The sequence below is a fragment of the Ruditapes philippinarum genome, unplaced genomic scaffold (assembly GCF_026571515.1).
Source record: "Ruditapes philippinarum isolate M1 unplaced genomic scaffold, ASM2657151v2 ctg1277_1_1_1_1, whole genome shotgun sequence".
Taxonomy (NCBI): domain Eukaryota; kingdom Metazoa; phylum Mollusca; class Bivalvia; order Venerida; family Veneridae; genus Ruditapes; species Ruditapes philippinarum.
In genome coordinates, this window is record NW_026860440.1 from 121,127 (window position 1) to 145,226 (window position 24,100).

General features: G+C 30.5%; 1 protein-coding gene across 4 annotated transcripts in view; it reads left to right on the forward strand.

The window, feature by feature from the left end:
- Window positions 1–15,123: 15,123 nt before the first annotated feature.
- LOC132760086 (transcription initiation protein SPT3 homolog) overlaps window positions 15,124–24,100 on the forward strand; it is a 51,473-nt gene continuing 42,496 nt past the window's right edge. For all 4 annotated transcript variants that reach the window (XM_060751979.1, XM_060751978.1, XM_060751981.1 and 1 more), the window contains exon 1: window positions 15,124–15,167. The gene's annotated coding sequence lies outside the window, so the exon portion shown is untranslated. The remainder of the gene's footprint in view (window positions 15,168–24,100) is intronic.

A 24,100-nucleotide genomic window follows, 5' to 3' on the forward strand; every position in this document is an offset into this window, starting at 1 on the left:
TACTATAACAATATGCCATAGTAATGAATTATATATTGTTTTAACATTCCTTAAGACATACTACGGGTTCAAATGCAAAATGTTTGTATATTACATATCTATACATAAACAATATCGTTACATTTGGCAAAGGTATATAAATAAATTATATGCAGCTTATTTTCATGTTAATTTTATTATTTTAATTGCTTTACAATTTTCAGTATCACTAAAACATGGTTGCGTGAAACCGCCAAACACTTGTTGTTTAGATCCTGCAGTATTATTTCACATGCCAGCACGATAATTTTTATGGAATATTTATTGGTGTAAAATGGTGTAGCATCGGGTAAAACAAGCTAAACGTCACGTACAAAGTTGTCAATTAAAATAACAAAATTTGTTGTTCAAAATATGCTGATTTTTATATATTTGTGTAAAACGTATCCGTGTAATGATATATGACATAATTATGTTTCATGTTTGCGTTCCGAGTAAGCCAATCCTGTTGGTGTACAACATCAAGACAGACATGGTAAATGACTCACATTTCATACTGATATAATACGAAGATCTTAACACTACCAGTTTTTTTCTATCTTTGTGGTGTAAGCAAAATACATTTGAATTATGCTTTGTTTGTGATTGGAAATTCGAGCATGTTAACTGAAATCAGAACTTGTTAAACACTTGATATCGTCATTAAAATGGTTAATCATTAATATTTTGTTTAATGTTTTGGGCATAGATATGATTTTAATGTTGTTTTACACAAGGTTCGTTCCGAAAGTTTCGGGACAATTCCTATTAATTCACCAATATAATATACAAGTCAATCATTTAACATTGGTAAAAAAAACACCTGCAATATGCTGCCGTCATGACAATGTCATGTTGACGTAAGCTGTGTAGATTGTCGTCTTTGCACTAAAATACGGTTGACCACTTGATGTGTGATATATCTACTACAACATATGACAATAGTGGTATTTTCTACAATAGCTTATTCTGATTTATCGACACATGAAAAACTTTATTTAAGGGAGATTGAATTGAAAACATATTAAGCTATTTATAATAAATCGTAATATAAACATGATATGTGGACCTTTTTCGACTTTATACTTTTGATATTGTAAAGGTAAAGCACAGTTTTCAAGTAAGAACATAACATAATATAATTCTATTTTAAAAACACAAAGGAAAGCTCTCATCATTACATATAATAATAACTAAAATTACTTATAAATATAGTCAGGGTGAATGTTTCATAAATAACAAAATAATTCTTTGCAAAAAGGACATTTACATAACTGATATATTACTGAGTATTCAGAATGGTCTCCTTAAAGACCAGACGTGCTTGTTTAACATACTTATTTATTAATATATTTGTCATATGTTTCTATTTTGTATTATGATATTTTGTGCAAATCAAGAAAGTTTGCTCATACATATAAAATGTTATATTTCTTCTAAATCTTATTATCAAATTACCATTACCAAACACTTATTATCGTGTGATATGGACTTGTTGACAATTATGATTCAAATACATGAAATTAAATCTATTCTGTGTATCATTCAATTACCCTTATTTAAAAAAGAATATATGATTCTCGTATGCTTAAGAAATAACATTTGGCTTATTTTATGATATTAGTGCTCGCTATTATTTGTTTGTTGATGTTTTTGTTTGCTTGTTTATTATTTTTGATTAAAATATGTCTTTTTACGACGCCGGAAGGAAAGTCATATTTTCACTAAAGCTTCAGTATGAAGATAACAAAATAACTTTGAAAATAAGAAAGACCTTATGTTCACTCTGAGATTTTCATTGCATGAGTCAGTTTACTTTAAGCATCCACTATGCATTAATTATTATAAATGTATCAATGTAATGATGCATATTATATTATTTCATGACTCAATCATCATACATAATTTTTGTTCTTCGGGATCATTGATTAATGATGGAGATTGAATACTACTTAATTCGGTGCTAGGTACGTGAGAGATATTGCTCTTTTCATTTTCTCTCATAGACTCAATCAAACCAAGTCGGCTGTTTTTACCTTTTTTCTATAATTTGTTTTCATCGAAAGATCTCCCCTTTTTCCGGAATTTTCGCAACAAAACATGATATCTTAAATCATATGCATTCAGCAACACTTATTATATATCTTTTTATAGTTCTTAATTGTTCTGCAGTAGTAAAATATTCGAAATTCGTCCAAAATGATGTTTTACCCGCACAAAACATCCTACTAGATAGTGGAACTGAATAATTTCATACTAATTCTTGTGAAAAAAGGCCAACATGATAATAAAAAATTATCGAAACATGTAACAATAATTATATCCAAGTGTTGATTGTAACTACACTTATATATTGAGTGAGCCGAACATTTCATGAATCATGCTAGTCGCAGGTTTATGTGCAAGGTGTTTTCGTCAGCAACATGTGATTATATGTAGGATAAGCCACGGTATTTTGGTTAAAAAAACAATTAAAAATACAAAAAACCAACAATTTAACCAATTTAAAATGAATATGGTTACATCAATAGAAGGGAAGCACTATAGGATTTGATAATATTACAATTAACTTGTTTCCCCTGTTTTAAATTTCAAAATTATTGCTTTATATATTATAATCATAATAACAAATAAAGGACAATAAAGGCAAATGCTTTCTTATACAGTTTTATTTTTTCTTAGAATTTAGGTTTCCACATTTAGGTTTTCTTTTGTAGCCGGTGCTATGGGGCGTGAGAGATGTATTTCGCACGAACAGGCTAGAAAAAAATCGATTTCTGCAGTTTTCAACCACTTGTTTTTTATATAACTTTCATTGAATCTCCCCATTCCAAACATTTTAAAAATACAACACTAAAATTGTATATATGTAATTTGTTTATATACTGTATAACATTAACAATGAAAAACATATTATCATATTGTTTTATATATGAGTTATAAAGGAAATATTTCCATATTGCTCTATTCTGAAAAATATATATAACTAACAATATAATATTATTTTTGAATATAGAAAAATAATTAAATTTAGGCATATTTTTAGGATAATCTGGCAGCTTAAATATAGTATACTAACACTATTGATTTCAATTTAGGTAAAATCTATTTTGCGTTTTGGATATATTTTGATGACCGAGTTTGCCTAGACATTGTCATAGTGGAGTTTGCTTTGTTGTTTGTTTTTCAAATTTGTTTTTAAGATTATTAAAACGGAATAATCTAATTTCAAACATGAATGTATCTGACATCGTATACATAAATATTGAAAGCATTGAAAGCGCTACCAAAAATATTGAAAATATGGAAAATACGGAGTTTGTTATTTCTTAAATATTATTTTATTTTATCTAAATATTATATACAATGTATATTTAAACGTGCTAAATTTACATTTTATTGACTACACTTTTCAAATGATACGTTCCTGTGAGTTACTGAAAATATATATATCAATTGGTGAGATATATTAAACAACTAAAACATGACAGAAGATTATAAATATCTTGATCACTTCTGATGGATGTAATGTGTCGTAATAGCCCTGTGAAGTAAACGAATGTTAAATCTAATAAAACTAACAATTCATCAATAATTTCATTTAATAGTGATTTTAAATAAACTTGTAATTGATCAATTTGTTATTTTTGATGGAAACATGTTATTTTAATAAACTAATCGAACGTGCATTCATCAAATAAATTAACTTAAATTGAATTAATCAGAAACAATATATTTTTTTTTTTAAAAATTCGAAAAAGTAAACCACGAATACTAGTTAATATTTATAATTTAATATCGTACAATTTGATATATTTCGCTGATTATCTGTGTGTAAACAGGTTATTTATAAGCAAATTCATGATACATTAGAAAGTTAATTTGAAAAACTAAAAAAATCATTCCACCCACCGACACACACATTTAGGATGGGCACACATGACTTACACTCATTCAATACTCGTATATAAACGACATAATTTTGATTCAAATATTTCAAAACAAAATTTTTAATGAGTGGTAAATTACATATTTAAGATAGATTAATTAAAGATGCAAAGCAAATTTTTGGACTTTTTTCCGATAGTTATTTTCCTTTTAAATACGTTTTCTGTCGCTTAAATATTACTATAAATATTTTTTTAATTTCCTTTATTTAACCGATCTTTTGGTTTCCAGCGAAATTAATCATAAGATACGCTCAAAAATAATGTATTACATATTCGTACGTGAATGAAACTTAGACTTACCTATATATACAGTAAAAATAAAAAGTTAAAATATAGCCATATTAACAAGTAAAAAAGCGTTATTCTTAATATCGGTGAAATTAGTATTTTCACTACTGTTTGGTGAAATAATATCATTTTAACTGATATTGTTCATGATGTTTTCTTTGTTTAATATATATTTTTGAACTCGAAATGTTTTCATTCACATACAAAATTTTATAGATTAATTCAATAACTTAATAAATATTTTTTCTTTAACTGGTTTCTTAACTAGAGATTTTAAAAAAATTGATGAAATACTCTATGAATTGTGAAAAAAAAATGTTATGAATGTGAAAAGACACTTATTTTCTTAAAACAAAACAACAACAACAGCATAAGAAAGTGTTCTACCACCACTCCACATTTATAATTATTAATACGAATTTCGGAAAGAAACCTGATTTTTGTATTTATTAAATTTTCCAAAACCTCAATATTTAAACTTAATTTGATATCTTGACATGGTTCTCATCCAATATAAAGCATGCTTTCAAATTAAAATATAAGAAGAATAAATTCTACACCATCCCTAAATTCAGTAAAGGGTTAAAATGAGGAGTGCACTTTGCGTGATGAAGGAACCATGTTATATTTTTCTGCATTATGAAAAACACTAGAAATATCCTAATTAAAATAGTAGAGAATACTTTTTTATGTATCTTTTTCTTGTATTTGTTTTTGTTATTGAAATAGCGTTATTTATATCGTTGACAATTAGCGTATGGAATTGCTTTTATATTTAGTTTATTATCAAATTAATTTATAATTTTACCACAAATATGCATTAATTAACAAATATCTCTTGTTGCAATCATGTTAAATGATGTAAGCACAGATATGAATTCTTTTCCGTAGACATTTTTATCGACAATTCCAAAACTTGATAAATAAAGATAATAATATTTTTACAAAATATCTAAAAATGACTGAATATCAAACTGTAGCAGTTTTTTAAGCTGTATCTAGTATATTTAATCTAATTTAATTTCCGTTTCACAATCATTTTAACAAAACTTAACCGGACATAATATTTAAAAAAACCATACACACAAACACATGTAAATATTGTCACTCTACCACGTTAATAATTTCCGCTACTTGAACAATAACAGACAACAAGTGATACAAATTCTTAATGTTGTAATACAATATATATACACATATGAAACCAAATTGACCACATATATATACAAGTGACCACATACTTAAACAAATGCAAAACCACGTTGATAAGTAAACTTTCAACAAAGACCGAATTTCGGTTGGGTATGAATCACACAATTTGGCGCTTACTTTAAGGAGTGTTCGATACTTTCAGTTAGACATATACAGTATATATAGATAGGTGAAAGCCAGTGAAAAACAAGTTTAAACAAAAGTATCTTCGGGAAAAAAGTTGAAAATATTTACCATTTTCGCAGAGTTGTTCTAGAGAATCGAATTTTGGTAAATCCACATTGTGCATAGTATTATTAGGCTTAAAATCCATTGTGGCCACCATGTTTTTTCAGTGTTACCTTCTTCATAACTAATGTTTGTGGGATAGATAATCATGATTTTTTGCGGTAAAGTCACGTGACTTGCCATGATCATTGCCGTATAACTCATGATTTTCATATTTTAACATCTATTTGCATCAATAAATGATAGTTTATGATGGGAAATAAGTGCATATCTGAATAAAGATTTAGATAGTTTAATTATATCAAGTTATTTAACATGCAATTAATTTCCATTTAGTAAGGAAAATTAATAGTTTGTATCAAAGTTTCTTATCCGGGTGATTATGTAATTATTAGCACACACATCTACTGATACTGCCATAAAGGTGTTATATAAGTTGTATTTAATTGTTGTTTTTGGAAAAAAGAATAACACGCCGTTGTCGTTCTGTAAATGAGGTGCCATGATATGACCGTGATATTTAAATATTGTATCAAGAGTGTCCTCAGCAAAAATATCCTACGTGTTCATTACTATAAATAAGATATAATGTGCAATTTGCATATTACATGACATGAAAACAAAAAAAATCTCTTGGAAACAATCAAGGAAAAAACATAAATACTATTCTTAAGAATAAGTGAAAAGAAACAGTAATATAGTCATATCTAACGCCAAAATCAAACAAGTGTTTAAAATGATTTTTGGCCATTGAAAAGGTCGATTTTTTAATGATAATAAAATGATAAGTTTCGAAGTATTTGAACTCGTATATAACATAACACCTCGTTATCATTTTTTAATGATAATAAAATGATAAGTTTCGAAGTATTTGAACTCGTATATAATAATACATCTCGTTATCATTTCAATTTGATAATATTTTGTTTATTTATATGAACCGGCCGTCTTGAATTTATTTACATATAATTTTGCGTTTGTCATCTTTTATGCAATCGTTGACTGGGTGACATCGCTTTATTTACGAGGAAACCAAATCAAAATCTTTTTAACAAGAAAAATATAACAAAAAATAACTTGATTTGTTTTCTTTCTTTCTTTTTAAAGGTTGAAAATAGAAATCAGTGCAAACATAACACTAACTTTGTCGATTATCTGAACATTTTTTATTAACCCCGGCTTTAAAAATTCATTTAAAATGCTACCAATAAAAACGACAATAACAGCTTTTGTTACTTTGTATTACATGTGTGCTTTAAAAAATATCTACATATCAAAACATATTTTAGGACGTCCGTGGCCGAATGGTTAAGGTCATTGACTTCAGACCACTTGACCCTTAATTACCACTTGTCCCGTCAGGGACTTTTGATTCTTGTATGCGAAGAAGCTATCCAGGTTGTTTGTGGGACGTCGGTGGTTTGTGCCTGAAATAATGCACGGAAGCGCACCTGAGAAAAGTCACTATATGTCAGATCTCTACTGTGTTGATGTGATGTTAAACCAAACCACACAAACAAACATATTTAGTATTTATGACATTATTCATTGTGAAGTAAACACAACATGAAATTTTGTTAAAGTTTAAATGAAAAACAAATCTGCTAATTGGTATACAATTTTGTATAAATAAATGTTAGAATAATATTTTTGTGGCTGTTTCCTTATATAAAGTTAAACTTGTAACAGTCAATGAGAAAACGTCATATTTAAATATTTTACCTTCAAGCTATTTCAAATACGATCGATGTATGAAATTGAATTGCCTGAAATAACTCAATACCAAAGAAACTTACGTATAACTGAGACAAATACGTAATTTGTTTTATTAATAAATATATAAATATATTAAATTGAATAAAGAAAAAGAAAAGTTTACATGCAAACAAAACTATTCAGCTAGAATTCGAATTCATACAAGACAAAACATACAAGTTCAAAATCACCGTTTATTAACATCTGTATTGCAATGTTCATGTACACATTTCTTGTATTTCGCTTTTGCATATTCTTGTTCAGTAAATTTCTAACGGTATTTTGAAGAGAGAAAAAAACGGTTGTACGTTTTGGACAATGTACCTAAAGCTTTTTCACTGTTTTGTTATTTTAATACTTGGTATAATTTCAAATGTTATGATAAATTTCAGCTAAAAATGAATGAGTCCAGCACAAAACAAATACAACAGAAATTGTCATGTAGTTATATGTGGGTCATTCAGTTTTGATTAGCTAGTTTACTAAGCGGACATAATACTGTTTTTGCAAACAGTTGCATTTCGGTGTGCTTATTATTTTTAGTTTTTATAGTGAATAAGAATACTTACAAGCTCGGTTTGATTGATCCTGTTCATAAACGGTAGATGTAAGTGCACACTGCAGTCCACGCAGCCTCGCACCGGCATAAGCATTTCAATAATTAATACATAACTATGGATGAAATTGTTAATTTAGAAACACCATTATTCATCTTATATGTTATGCTTCTATATCATTGTTAAAAGTTATACCGTACTCGTGAGGCTGTATTGTAAATAAATGTATTCATTATATAATTATATAATCATGCTGCTAAACAGAAACACATCTCCTGATAACAGAGAGAAGTAGAAACAAAACTACATAGATAAATGATAAACGTTACTTGAATTACAGACAGATCTACAAAAAAGGTATTCAAAAGGTAATAAAGTGCATAATGCACCATCCATCGGACCTTATTATTATAGCATATATGACGTTTACTTTATTTCAGTCGGATTAAACTCTTAAGCCCATGATGATACGCAAAATATCTGAAATCAACTTGCCAATCTTTCAATCTGGACATTCGTCATTTTTTGTAGAAAAATTAAAATATGTTTCTATAATATACTGATTGAATAGCGAACAGTGCAGATCATTATCAGACGGTGCCGATGTGCCGGCTAATACTGTACACAAATCAGTTGCCACCAGCAGACTAAGTGAAGAAAGTATATTCAATAATAGTGCACGTGTTCACTTATAAAACATTGCTGTGATGGCATAAGATTATACAAGAAGGATAAATTGACAAAGAACTTGCTACATAGAAATGAAAACAATTCTACATTGACATATCTTATGTGCATCATTAAACCATTTAGTATGAACGGGTTGAGTTTTAATTAAATATAACTGTTCTGTTTTTAATTAGAATAAAACTTTTGGCATACATATCAGCCACAAAGAAGAACATGATAACCCTAGATGTCAGTAAAGTGAATAACAAACGCGATTGTTGTTTTTGTTACAAACTTCAGATCTGCATCAACAAATCAAAGGTTATATTGTTGTCATAGAGGGCATCAAAGTATTATAGCATTGCTTTTTTAAAACATAGTTATCAATATATGTTTATCATTGCCAATGAAATTATTATATGGGATTTTTATATCTGATACTTTATTATTTGATTAAATTAAAAACACAATTTTATTATCCGAGTTTCTAAATTTGATAGCATGTTTTTCCCAACTATTTCATGTGACATTAGAAACAGCTATTATATTTTGTATCACTGTTCATGTAATAAAATGATACAAATTTCCTCGTTATTATATTCATAGTTATAGGCAGAGATTGAAATACAGATATATATGTCCACGATTTAGATTACAGCAATTTATGTTCAATTGTCCACGATGTAGGCTATCTGAAGATTTCATTTTACATTGTAATTAAATTCTATTTTGACCTTTTTTCATCACAACATTAAACTTACACACTTTTCAATTGAAACTATTCTGCGCTGATTATGTATTCAAAAACAGTTGTTCAGTTGAAAAAAAGACATCGTTAGCAAGATTGTTGTGAGGTATATCTGTTTTGAAAAATGATAAATGACCCATTGCTTATGTCGGAATATTGAAACGCGAGACCCTTACAAACACACAAGTAAAATATAGGCTAGGAACACCCGTGACATATTGATATAGTGGGTCTGTGGTCGCTGACTTATCAAGTGCGCGGATTCACTAAGTGCACTATATTAACCCAGCAGGAGCTGATTAAAAACAAACCAATCAGTCAACCGTATGTCCGGACACCAAGGGTAAAGAACGTATTGCCAACAGTCACAGCTCTACGAAAGTTTCACTTCACATGCCTAATCATTTTGTTATTGGAACCAGTCTGCGCTCATCTGTTTTTGATAAGATGAAATATTTTTATTGATATATTAAATGATTTTCATTGACATTTTTCCACAAATTGGTGCATATTCAAATCATGAAAAATAATTTATTAAAATGCACCAGCGTAGTTCAACGTGCAAAAAAATCACGCAGTTTATGAGTTATCTAAGTTCCAACAGTTTTATAGATATGCACTAGTATACATTGTGCACTACTTATATAAAACCTTGAATCAGTCGCGTTGTTATTGTCTCTAAAAATCTGCAATTTTATAAGCCTCTTGAATGAAAAGCATGCGTTTTGTAGACATTCATAAATATTATCTATGTTATAAAATTCGCACTAACGGGGTTAAATATTATAAATGGTATTGTAAAGACGCAAATTCTGTAACAAATAGTAAATTTTACATTAGACAGTATGAAACAAACCAGTTGAATACAATTTAATTGCGAAGACTTCGTTTAGGGAAGATAAATAGAAAAAGAAATAAAAATGGTAACTTTAATATACTGTTAAGACATATACAAAATAGAAAAAATCATTATTTAGACTTACGAAGCAGTGTAATTGTTTATGAAGATCCGATTCTTAAAACTAGTTAACAATAATAGACTAACAGACAAATATAATTAATAGACTTACATTACAAACAATCTTGCTTTTAAACGATGATAATGTTTCACCTTAACAACTACATTTTTTTTGTATTTATGAATATTGACAAGACTCAGATCGAATACCGCTTCAGCCAGTGCTAGGGGCGTAAGGGATGATGCACTTTTCAACTATCACTCATGAACAGACTCAGTCAAACCAAGTTTGCGGTTTTCATAGAGTTTTGTTGTTTTCATTGCTACCATGAGATCTATAATATTCCAGATTTTCTATTACAAAGTGCATTTACATTGCATGTTGTTTTGTCGTTCTTCCTTAGCTCTCCTAATGTTTTTCTGGTAAAATCATATATTTTGACGACTTTATAATTGGTATGTGTCCGTGAATCTCTATGGAATAGAATAGGAAAAGCAGATCAGCAAGGAAGGAATGAATGAACGCATCCCATAACACAGTGACACCGGCAAGAAGACCAGCAGGACACCATACGGGACATTTAACTGAAGATTTGTGTTTGTATTTTATTAAATATACATTGTATTATTCTAACAGAAATGGGTACAAGGACGCAACACAATTACCTCTCCGTCTGGTTACAAATATCTGATATGGTTCTATCCCGATTCCAGACTCATGTCTGAAAAATAAAATCAATAAAATTAAAAAATGCAATGTTTACTTTTTTTGTGCCGAAGCAACTTGAAAACCTCTTGCACGTTTTTTACGACCTGCTTATAAATACTTCATTTATATTAACCTATTCTACAAATGCATGCACAATGGTATAATTATCTTTCATAGGTTTACAAATAATATGTTAAAGTTTGACGATAGTCCCATGCCAAAGCGAACTTTAGACTTTAGACTTCATGCGCCTTGAAAATGATATCGTACACAGTCTCCTGTATCGCTAAAACAGCAAAATGAAACAGCAAAAACATCAATTTGCAGTGTGCATACAAGCACCTTGGTTCAATCTTAGAATTATATTAGATTAAGATCTATCAATAATCTCATCGAAATACAAGTGTTTTCCCCATTAATATATATAATTTCCCTGCCTCATATACCATATTTTAAAGATTTTATGTGTCTTTTATTTGAATTTATCTTTTTACATCTTGAACAGTTTGTCGTGAAAAGAGGCTTACTTAACATTATGATGTTAATAAAGGAAATTTTCCAGACGCGCTATCGTATCACTAATCAGATATAAATAACATGTTTCAAAAGTTGCAATCAATTATATCAACGATAAAATAAATAGGGTCTATACCTAGCTATGAGATCGCTTGTCTCTCAGAACCAAAACACAGTTGGTTCGAACACTGCACAATAGACGATTTATATATGGAAAATAAATAAACAGATAGTTTACTGAAACTGATTCAAGAAAATCACGGATTTATGTAATTAAGACCCGTGAGCAAATCAAGGACGAAACAAGCCCAAAATCACAACGATTTTCCCCCTTTGCCATTTGGTTTCTTTTGTCGTGTGTGTACATGTATGTGGCGTCCTTTGAGATACTGATCGCTGCTCGGATGTCAATTTATTACATTAATACGGATATATACCTTACTGTAGCATCAAATGATTGAATAAGTTTCAATGTCCAAAATGTCATATAACTTGATATGACATTCAGTATCTAACTCTGCAACACAAAATGCTTGGATCTTTGAAGTCATGGTAATGAGAAACATCGTACATGACCACGCCCGTTTAACTCACAACGAGTGAAAAATGTCCATCGGTAAAAATGTTGTGAGCAACTTCCGTTCCTCGTTGTGAGCACCCATCTTTGACGTGTGACACGATAAACAAGGTGAGTTTTTCATAATTTTTGAAGATTACAGACATTTATGTAAAAATATCGAAATGCAGTTAGCTAGCGATGTGTTTTCCGAGTATGCACATGTAAAGATATTGCCTGTTGGTGGACAATTTAATGGAAATACCGTGCGACGCAGTCACTTGGGGTAGCTGGAAAACTGGAGACAACTTCTCTTTGGACCTAATTTAACATTAAAAACGTCGATTCTGGTGACGTTTTGTGCATTCTAACCTAAAACAGATGCCCACAAGTCTTCAGCGTAAATTATTATCTGAAAGTCTTCATAGAAACGAAGATATACCCTTTTTTGCTTTAATCTTCGTTGTGAGCACCATAACCTCGTTGTGAGCAAGACAAGCGCAGTGCTTTTATGGTTTTGATCTGTAATTCAGATGGTGGAAATCTAATTTTCAATCTACCACAGCAATCTAAACGTTTTTGCACAGCAGCATTTCTTTGCAAGACGTTGTGCATACCCCAAAGGGAGGCATATTAGTTTTGAACTGTCCGTCAATCTGTCCGAAAACTTTAACATTGGTCATAACTTCCTTATTAGTAAACGGATTTGATTCATATTTGAACACAACATCCCTTACCACCTTCCTACGGACCTGTATTTTTTTTACCTTGACCCCTAAATGGCCTTTACCTTGAAGGTCAAATTGTCCAAAAACATTTAAGATTGGCCATAATGTCCTGGATAATGTTTAGGCACAACACATCTTTGGACAAGGCCTTTCAACTATCCTATATTCTTTTGACCTTGACCCCTGAATGACCTTCACCTTGAAGATCAAATTGTCCAAAAACTTAAAAATAGGTCATAACTTTCTTATTAGTATACGGATTCTACTCATATTTTGAAACAACACCCCTTTAGGCAAGACCTTCAAACTGATCTGTATTTTTTTTACCTTGTACCGTGAATGACCTTATAGAACATCCAAAAACTTTAACATTGGTCATAAGTTCTTTATAAGTAAGTGGAATTAATTCATATTTGGACACAATGCCCCTTTGGACAAGACCTTCCAACTGACCTATATTTATTTCACCTTGACCTTGAATTACCTTTACATTGAAGATCTAATTGTCCAAAAACAAATAGTCTATCTGGTCCATAAATCAAAAGGACAAAACACCACTTCAGGGCATTGTCAACTTACCGTGATAGTTCTTGTTTTACATAACTTGGTCAGTCTTCAGCTCAGGATAAACACATGTATGTGTGTATCACACAGATTGGGAAATTGTTGAAATGTTCATAAACACCCCGTGATGTTCACTCGTGCCACACTAGAGTATACGAAATAAAATACCTGATTTACCTCCACTGATTAGTTCTTCTGTTAATCTGATGACTTGTGAATATGAAGAATAATAATCAAAAAAAAAAAAAAAAAAAAAAAAAGAAAAAGAAAAACTATTGCAAAGAAAAACTATTGTACAAAAACGTTTTGATTGCTTTTGGCAGATTGAAAATTGTATTCTTGCCATTTGAATTACATATTAAAACCATAAAAGCACTGCGCTTGTCTTGCTCACAACGAGGTTATGGTGCTCACAACGAGGATTAAAGTAAAAAAGAGTATATCTTCGTTTCTACGAAGACTTTCAGATAATAATTTACGCTGAAGACTTGTGGGCATCTGTTTTAGGTTAGAATGCACAAAACGTCAACAGAATCGACGTTTTCAATGTTAAATTAGGTCTAAAGAGAAGTTGTCTCCAGTTTTCCAGCTACCCCGAGTGACTGCGTCGCACGGTATTTCCATCAAATTGTCCACCAACAGGCAATATCTTTACATGTGCATACTCGGAAAACACATCGCTAGCTAACTGCATTCCGATATTTTTACATAAATGTCTGTAATCTTCAAAAATTATGAAAAACTCACCTTGTTTATCGTGTCACTTGTCATAGATGGGTGCTCACAACGAGGAACGGAAGTTGCTCACAACATTTTTACCGATGGACATTTTTCACTCGTTGTGAGTTAAACGGGCGTGATGACAATACTAGCTCATTTAACTAATATAGGTGTATCCAACGGTATTTATAGACCTCCAAAGAGGTCCACGACCAAAATGGTCTAATACAAATGTATATGCCACAATGCCAAAAATGTTGATTTGGAACTGTAATGATACGTTTTTATGGTGCAAGAACCAATCTGAATGAAATAATAAACTGTAGAAAATTATGCTTTCAACAATGTAAACCAAAAGTGCAAACTTATAACAAGCAAGTCTTTCATTAAGTGTCTCCCCAACACTGTCAGCGAAATAATCATTGAATGTATATGTACCTTAAATCTAATGTGAATTGCTGAAATTATTATCACCATTCCATAAGTTACTACTATTAACATTAAAATTCTTGTCAAAACTTTTTAAACCAAACATTCTCATTGAACCCACGGTTAATGTTAGTATTGTCATCATCATAAAGCAAGCTTTGATTCCTACATTTTTTATCTTTGCACATTAGCTTAATTAAATGCCCCACGTTTATTCAGCTCAATAACATGTTCAATACATAAGTTTATCAATGCTCCTCCGAGGATTAATCTATGAAGGGTTCCCTGCTCCATTACTCCATTAACTGGGACCATAACTAATACTACATATGGATGTGCCTTTTGATAATGGGAAATATTTATGTCATCTTTTTAAATAATAATGATAAAATTCCTGGAAATTGGTCTTATTATCATTTCCAACAACTATAGTCATAGAGGTAACTGCTAAACATGTTACGTCTCCGCTAGGGGTTTCACATTAAAGGAAGATAGATATAGATACGAAAATTTTGAGTACGAATTATTAAAAATGGCGGCGCCCATGTACTGAAACGAAAAGGTAAATAATTACTCGTTATTATGTTATTAAGTTTTGATTAATGCAATCACCATCACAATATGCATTTAAGAACTAATCTCCAAACAAACTTAGCAGTTATCCTAGTCAATGATTGTTAAAAAAATCATACAAATACAAAATGTAAATTTGCAGTTCTTCCGGATATTTTTTATTCGGATAAGTACATGTAATTGAAAACACTGTGTTACAACGTCTCTTCCGTCTGTGTATGTTGATCCTACTGGTGTACATCCTTTGTAACGACATGGTAAGTGTTGTAAACGTCAAAAAAAGTATATTACATTATGATTTCAGTGTTGCATCTAGAATTTCAAAATTATGGGGGATTGTCCCCCACTCAATTGAAAAATATGGGGGATTTGAAAAAGATGTGGGGGACATACATTGACCTTACAATATGACATACCGAATAGAGTTCATTTATTTTACATTCAGGCATTTTTGACAGCTATCGTCCGCTCAAAAACGGAAGTAGAAAAAATAAAATATTGACGAATACTACAAAACACACGCGAGATGACTTAGTCGGCTGCTACACGCGATTTAGTATTTTAGTATTTTAGTCATAACCACAAGTGAAAACAAACATGGCTGAAGCGTTTAAGATACGATGAAGATAAACTGAATTAAGTTGAAAAGATTGTCAGATGCGGGACTTGGCGCGCACTGACTTCAATAAAATGCGCGATCTGCATAAAAAATGCGCAAATCGCGCAATTGCGCGGCCTAGATGCAACACTGGATTTCAATTTGGATTCCTCCGATCCCAGACTTGATGATGATCTAGTAAAATTAATAATGGGCTGAAAATACTGAAAATTTATGCTGAAAATGAGACAATAAGCTCTAGCCTCTACAGAACATGGTGAATTTTTCCCAAAAGAGAGTTTGAATTGTCTATACTTAACATGAATTTATTCTGTGACAGACTCATTAAATGTACAAACACCATATAGTTACTTTTTTAAAAATAGATAAAGCACTTATGTTTTGACAAAATTTAATATGAGTTTGAAAACTTGGATTAAGAGTAAGGCTTCTTCAGGTAACTATAATGTAATATGAAAAAGGCAAAGCCTCAAAGCGAGCTCGATGTACTTTTTACGTGAAATAGTATGAAACAATCTCAAATGCAGTGACGAGACGGAGTGCGTGTGACGTCACACGTACTGTGTTAAATATGACCCCGTCCCTGTCGTGAAATGAATAACGAGTTTTGAAAACGTTGATAAAACTTTGTTTGTTTTATTTCACTCTATAATTTTTCAAGCGAAATAAAGTTTATTTTAAGTGAAATAACTGTAAAACTTTAAACGTTTGCGACATTAAAATAGCGTACTTGATTTGTTTGTTTTGCACGTGCTGTTTGGCGCTACATTGTGATGTCACGTAAACAATACTTTAAACGTCTGTACAGCGTTAACGACTGAATAAAAGATATTGGTGTTCGGATTCATTTTCTTAGTTAGACCATTTTCTTTCATTCTAGATAATTTTTACAACAAAATTCGACAAAAAATTGTTTTTATTTTTCAGATTTCAAACAAAATGGCGCTTTCGATTTTCATTTTTTATACACAGCTTCCGTTATTCTGGTTCCCTGTCCAATTATGGTTCCCATAGATGTGCGCAGGTGACCAGTCTACACATCCGTTTTCAGTCAGAATTCCTCAGTTTTTACCGTTATCTTTAAATTCGAAAGGTTGCGATGTGTCCAATTTGGTACTTTGGACGAAAGTTTTCAAAACCATCACTTAGCAGGTACTCGCGTTACCGTAAAGCTCACTTTGCGAGCAGGCCCTTCGGGCCAGCTCGTCGAACTCGCTATTACTTTAGCTTGCTTTGTTGGAAAAAAAATGATTTGATTTTGATTGAGCTTTGTATTACTATGAGTACATGTTGTATTATAATCAATCAAAATCAAATCATTACTGTGTAAGTTAGTATTTGAATATGGGCAATGTTTTGTCAAAATATATTGACATGCCAAAGCTTGATTCTGAGATATTTTCGTTCTGGGGCAGAATGTCGCTTTGAGAGGCGAGATATTGCCCAGACACGAAAATCGCACAATATCTCGTCGCGCAGTACAATAAGTTGGACTAGGGCAATGTTCAGCATTGGCAATTATGTAGTTGCTCATTGTCATACATGTGAACTTTTTTCAATGTTCAAGAGGGAGAATTTACTGCAAAAAGAGGTAGATTTTTTAATTGACAATAGACATAGTAGGAAATTTGTAATGAAAAAGGGTGAGATTTCTTTTTTTTTTTAAAACACCCCTTATTCTAAGAAAAATAGTTAAAAATTTTGACAGGAGAAAGATGGTGTCTCCCGCTCAAATTGGGAGAGTTCACAGTCATGTATGCTTTGTTTTTATGCAACAGAACTGGGGTTACAATGGTTGTTTGTCTGTTCTCCTGTCTGGATCCATATCTTTAAATGGTTTAAGTGAAATGACGCTCACCAAATGTCATACACAAATAGTATGGCCCTTCTTTATTGAAAATAAGGCATTTTTAGCTCGACTATTCGAAGAATATGAGAGCTATTGTAGTCGCCCCGGCGTCGGCGTCGGCGTCGGCGTCGGCGTCGGCGTCAGCGTCCGCGTCGGCGTCTGCGTTGGTTAAAGTTTTTTGTAAAGTCAAATATCTCAATTATTACTTGAGATATTCAATTGAAACTTACAATACTTATTTATAGTAACAATATACATCAGATTGACAAGTTGGATAACTCTGCCTACAATATTGACAGAATTATGCCCCTTTTTAACTTAGAAAGTTTGGTTAAAGTTTTTTGTAAAGTCAAATATCTCAATTATTGCTTGAGATATTCAATTGAAACTTACAATACTTATTTATAGTAACAAGGTACATCAGATTGACAAGTTGGATAACTCTGCCTACAATATTGACAGAATTATGGCCCTTTTTAACTTAGAAATTTTGGTTAAAGTTTTTTGTAAAGTCAAATATCTCAATTATTGCTTGAGATATTCAATTGAAACTTACAATACTTATTTATAGTAACAAGGTACATCAGATTGACAAGTTGGATAACTCTGCCTACAATATTGACAGAATTATGCCCCTTTGGAACTTTGGTTAAAGTTTTTTTGTAAAGTCAAATATCTCAATTATTGCTTGAGATATTCAATTGAAATTTAAAACACTTTTTCATAGTAACAATGTACATCAGTTTGCAAAATTGCATAACTCTGCCAGCAATATTTGCAGAATTATTTGCCCCTTTGAAACTTAGAAATTTTAGTTAAAGGTTAAAGGTCTTCAAAGATATTTACTTGAAACTTTACACATGCAATTAGGGTCATAATTGGAGGGTCATAATTGTATGTCACTGACCAAGTTCCATAACTCTATCTTGCATTAAGGCTGATTCATATCCCCTTTTCTACTTAGTCTCTTGGTTAATGTTTACATGCAAGTTTTACATATCTCAATAACTTTTAAAGATATTTATTTAAAACTTCACATATGCATTTAGGGTCATAATTGTAGGTCACTGACAAAGATCCATAATTCTATCTTGCATTTAGGCTGATTTTTCTCCCCTTTTTCAACTTAGAAATTCATGGTAAAGTTTTGCTTGTAAGCTGTTTTCTCAATAATTGCTGAAGGGTTTGTGCCTTTTTTGGGACAATTTTATGCATTCATAATAATAAAGCAGTGATTTACTTCATAAAACATCTTAATAACAAGCCTTTGTACCATTTCTGTCAAATTTATGTATTCATAGGTAATTAGTATTATTATACTCAATAAAACACCCTTGTGACATTACCTTCCGAATAGTCAAGCCAATACTGTATAATTAGACTCTTCCTAAGGCCTAAAACATGAATTTATAAAAAAAATTAGCCCTTTTGTGAACTTAAAAAATTGAACATTATCAAGGCTCTTTTACTATCAAGCACTTAGAATAGTCGAGCATGCTGTCCTACCGACAGCTCTTGTTATATTGAACTATTATTAACAGTTGTGTTGATATAATGAAATTAAGCATGAATGTTTATAATAAGATACAATGTATTTTTGCTCCTTAAATACTGTTTAAATCTGAAGTCTTATAGAGTTTAACTTAGGAACCTTTGGGCCACTCTTAAAAAATTATCTGTTTGCTATTGCCGGCCGACCCAGCGGAATTGCCCCGACTCAAAAGTTTTTTCAGCTTAAAAAAATCAGATTTTTTTTTTATTTCCGCCAAATCAGCCAGGGCATTCGACCTAAAAAATTCTTTCGAATACAAAAATTAAAATCGGAGGAAAATCACACATTTAATATGTAAAGTAACTAGTGATCATTCATGAGGGCATTCTGTGCGTTACTATTTAAAGTATTTACATAAATAGCGACCAACCAGGGAAGGATATTTTCCTTACGTCACGCAGTACTGCATGCGCGCTAACTAATAATAGAACGTATCAAATTAAGTAATTTCAAAATAGGTACATGTATTTTAACCCTTTCGCTGCCAGAGGGTTATTGTGTTATTGATCACCTATTTGCCAGACGGTTTTCAAAGTAATAACTATATTATTAATTAATCTAATTATTATTATTTGTCATTAGTATTATAATAATTATATATGTTTCCAAATCTGTTAGTATAATAATAATTATTGTCGATGGTATAATCTTCTTTATATTTATTATTATTCTTATTGTTATTATTATTAATTTATTATTATTACTATTATTATTATAGAAACGGCTAAAACCGTCCTTATGGCAAATACGCCGAAAATAACAGGGACGGCATAAGCAGTGAAAGGGTTAAAGGAAAAGAGTATATCTCAAAACTGACATGGTTGATTTTAAAAGATGTTGACATGATATGTGTACATGTATTTCAATAAATAAAAGTAAAGATTCATATTGAATTTAGTCTTAAACCAGGTGTGTGTTTTTAGTTATGGCCCTTTATATATTTTTGAATAGCCATTTATTTTTCAAGGAAACTTTCTATCTAGTGCCAAATATTGAACTGCTTTGGTAGTATTAATCAACATTGACACGAATGAATAATCTAAATTGTATCTGAAATGTCATGATAATCCACAAGTGTTTTGTTGAGTGATTGTTCTTTGTTATATAAGGATGAACATTTTGTAAAGTAAAACTTCTGGCCAGAGCAATATCTTAGAAAACTGCAGCAAAGTTACCCCCCTTTTATAAAATTCACCTTTTATATAAAAAGGTGAATAACAAACCCCTTTCAAAGTGTTTATATAACTACACATGTACATGCAACATGTAATTGTTTTATTTTTTAGAATCATGGTAAAATGATTGCATGAAATGTTTAATGAAATCTTTATTTCAAATATACATGGGTATCTCTCATTTAACATTTGCCAGATAAATCTGATTTGATACTTAATTTGTCTACTGGATTCAGTACATTTGCATACATCACTATCATGTATACTTGAATCCAGTAAATGTAATTCTAAGTAACATACATGTACTATAAATGAATGTCCGAATGACATTAAATAACAGTTATACATTTATAATAATATTTTAATGTCATTATATCTTAAAGCTGCATGCATCTAGATGAACCAACATTATTTATAATTAAAATCAAAACCGAGAGAAATGTACTAAGATTGTAAGAAAAGTAAAAAGATTTCAAGATTTAACTTTAAGTAACAATTTACATGTTATGTGGGATTAATGATAGATTTTTTCTGTATTTATCACCATATTTCTACTGCTTTCGTAATGCAGTAGAGGTTATTTTTGAATATTTTTACCTCATTTTGGTAATTACGTGGGTTGTGAGTGCTGTTTGTAAGGTGTAAGTTGCTTATTTACGGTTGTTTAACAATATTTTAGTTTTAAATCTGGAGGCGTGCTGCTTAAAAGGGTTCTTCTGTACTACTATAAGAGCTGTTTTGCTTGACTCTGCTTTATAGTTCTGTAGGCTTTCAGTCTTTATAAGTATACACGAAACATTATTGTTTGTTAAATTTTGACTCTGAGGTATTTAATACTGTGTAAATAAGGAGCGTGCTGTCAATCAAGTGGTTTGTATAATATGACAGGCACTATCATTTTAATGAATTTTGTTGTCTTCATTAATTATTGGCATGTTGCAAGTCGAAAAGAAAAGTAGGTACAAAGGAATGAAACCTGCCAGAAGAAGTAATAAAATTTGTGATTTATTACTCCAAATTAAGTTCTCCAACTCCTGTAATTGCATTTATTTAAAATGAAAAAAATAATTCAATTGGAACTACCTTTTTGTGAAATTATTTACTTTCATTTTTATGCTCTAGAAAATATTTTTGGGGGCATTCAAGTAAATTAGGATATATTCCAAAGAACAAGTAAATTAGGATATATTCCAAAGAAAAGGCATTTGAAGTTAACTTGACATACATGTATGTTGACAAATATATTTACTTACTTCATTAGTATATTGTTCAATTTCTTTAGAATTAAAGATATGATTTGATGATTATGCATGATACATTGTAAATATATACATTGTATTGTAACTTATAAATATATATATTTTTTTTTTTTTTTTTTTAAAAAGGCATTGTTTGTAGTATGAGTATATCTTGACCTATATATTTCTGTCTGGTCAATGTTCATCTTTTTTATTTCCTCTAAGAATAGTCTTAGATTGTTTTATTTTGTTAAGAATTATAAAGTGCATCTGTTTACTAGATGTTCAGTTCTGGTTAGTAATTTATAATGGTAATGTTTACAAATGAATTAATCTCCATGTAAACATGAAAATTGCTGGTTTATTATGTTTTGGAGTAATAAATCAATCATACTTCATCATGTGCATGACATTACAAACATGTCAATCTGTTTATAGATTTTTACTTTTAGGGGTTTTCCCATTTCATGCATCAGTTTCTAAATATAGAATGACAGATTGACCATGTTACACTTCAAAGAATCAATCTTGTCTTCAGAGTTGTTTTAAACAATGTAGAATAAATGAGAAGAATACCCATTAAAACTATATTTTTCAGTTTAAGTGGTTTCAGGGTTATATAAAATGATAACAAATTATTGTTCATTGGTAGAGTTAATTGCTTGTCAGAGGGGTCTCTAAGTACAGTTGTGGTTTCCCTTATTAAATATTTAAATTATAGGTAAATAAATAAGGTGGTTGATACATAGGTGTTTTTTTAAAGTTTTTTTTGAACATTTTAAAGTTAATTTAGTTTATTGACAAAAATAAGCAAATGTAAATAATGTTTGTTATGACAATCATATATAATAATTTCATTTGTTTTGTAAGTTTTAAAGTTAACAACAAAAAAGCAGTATTTCTAGAAAGATGAAATTGAGATAATTTGTTAAATACATAGAACTGAGGAATAATGTGCCTTTAAGTTGAAATATTAACTCTCCCGTGAAATGACCAGACTTCCCTGATGTTGTAACAGGAGTCTGACATATTTATTTGAGGGAAAAACTGATTTGAAACATAACTTTTGTAACATCAAAGAGAAGAAAAACAACAAAAAAAACCAAAACAAAGAGTAGTAGTACGTTTACATAATTCTGTCAAAACAACTTCTCATGTCCAAATCATGAGTCAAGATACTACAGCAATAAAATGTTAAAAGAATAATGTTTCCCTAATAGTCTAAACATAGGTTAAGTAAAACATGATACAAAAAGTCCAGAAATACTCATGTGTTTATGTGTCAGAATCCGATGGTATTAATCAGGTTTATAAAAGTGCATACACATGTACATGCATGTTGCATTTTTAACCCAGTTAATGAGTCACGTCTGTGGTTTAAACAACAAGTACAGGATATCATTATTGTAATATTTAAAAGTACATGTGCACTTTACAAAGTGTATATATATATAAAACCGGGTTTAACCCATAATTGGCATGCATCTTGTGACATGTTAAAGTTGAGAGCTTGCTTTGTTTATGTGAAGTAGTTTATAATATAACCTCTCCAGAGCAACCCCCTCTGAAAGACAAATATATTGGTAACGTTCCATAGAGGTGTTGCTTTACAGAAGTAAATCAATATTTGTTCTTAAATGCATCGATTGATATACATGTATTTTGAAAATTGATTGAAAAGTAAGAACAGTTATTTTCATTCTTACTTTCCCAGTCAAAATAGTAAACAAGATGAGAATATTTGTCATCATTGAGATGTTGAGGGTTTTTGACTGCTCTTGTTTGTACATTTACCAGTGTAATGCATTTCGTGTTATTTTTGTCAGTCTCACAGTCATGAACTTCTCGTACATAAAATAAAGATTTGATTACATTAACCTTTTTGTGGTCATGTGTCTAAAAATATATTAACAAATAACTAAAATGAATGTAAATTACATGTGGTATTAAAAATGGCAACAATTATGATGATTTCCTTTTCCTGATACAGTGCAAACAAGAATGTGAATATACCCCAAAAGTATTTTTTTATAGATAAATTCATGGTATTTTAACCCTATCACCAGGTCCCATTCCAAATCTAAAGTAACCTGTGTTCTTTTCCCAATTTCAAAAAATATTCCCAACAGCTGCCAAAAAAATCAAGCTACATTGTACCGTACTTCTGAGAAAAATTGAACTGTTTTTTTTTTGTGGGGCTTAAAGGAAGTGACAGGTTATGTGATCATACACATAGGCACTTGGTTTCGGGATAAAATAACCCTTTGTGAGGTTTGTTGAACTCAAATATAATTGAATGTTACAATTTTTTTAACGTAGATGTCTCGTGTTTTTTTAGTAGTATCGGAAAAATGACGGTTTTAGAAAAGAGACATCTACGTTAAAAAAATTGTAACATTCAATTATATTTGAGTTCTACAAACCTCACAAAGGGTTATTTTATCCCGAAACCAAGTGCCTATGATCATACACATAAATAAAACTTGCAA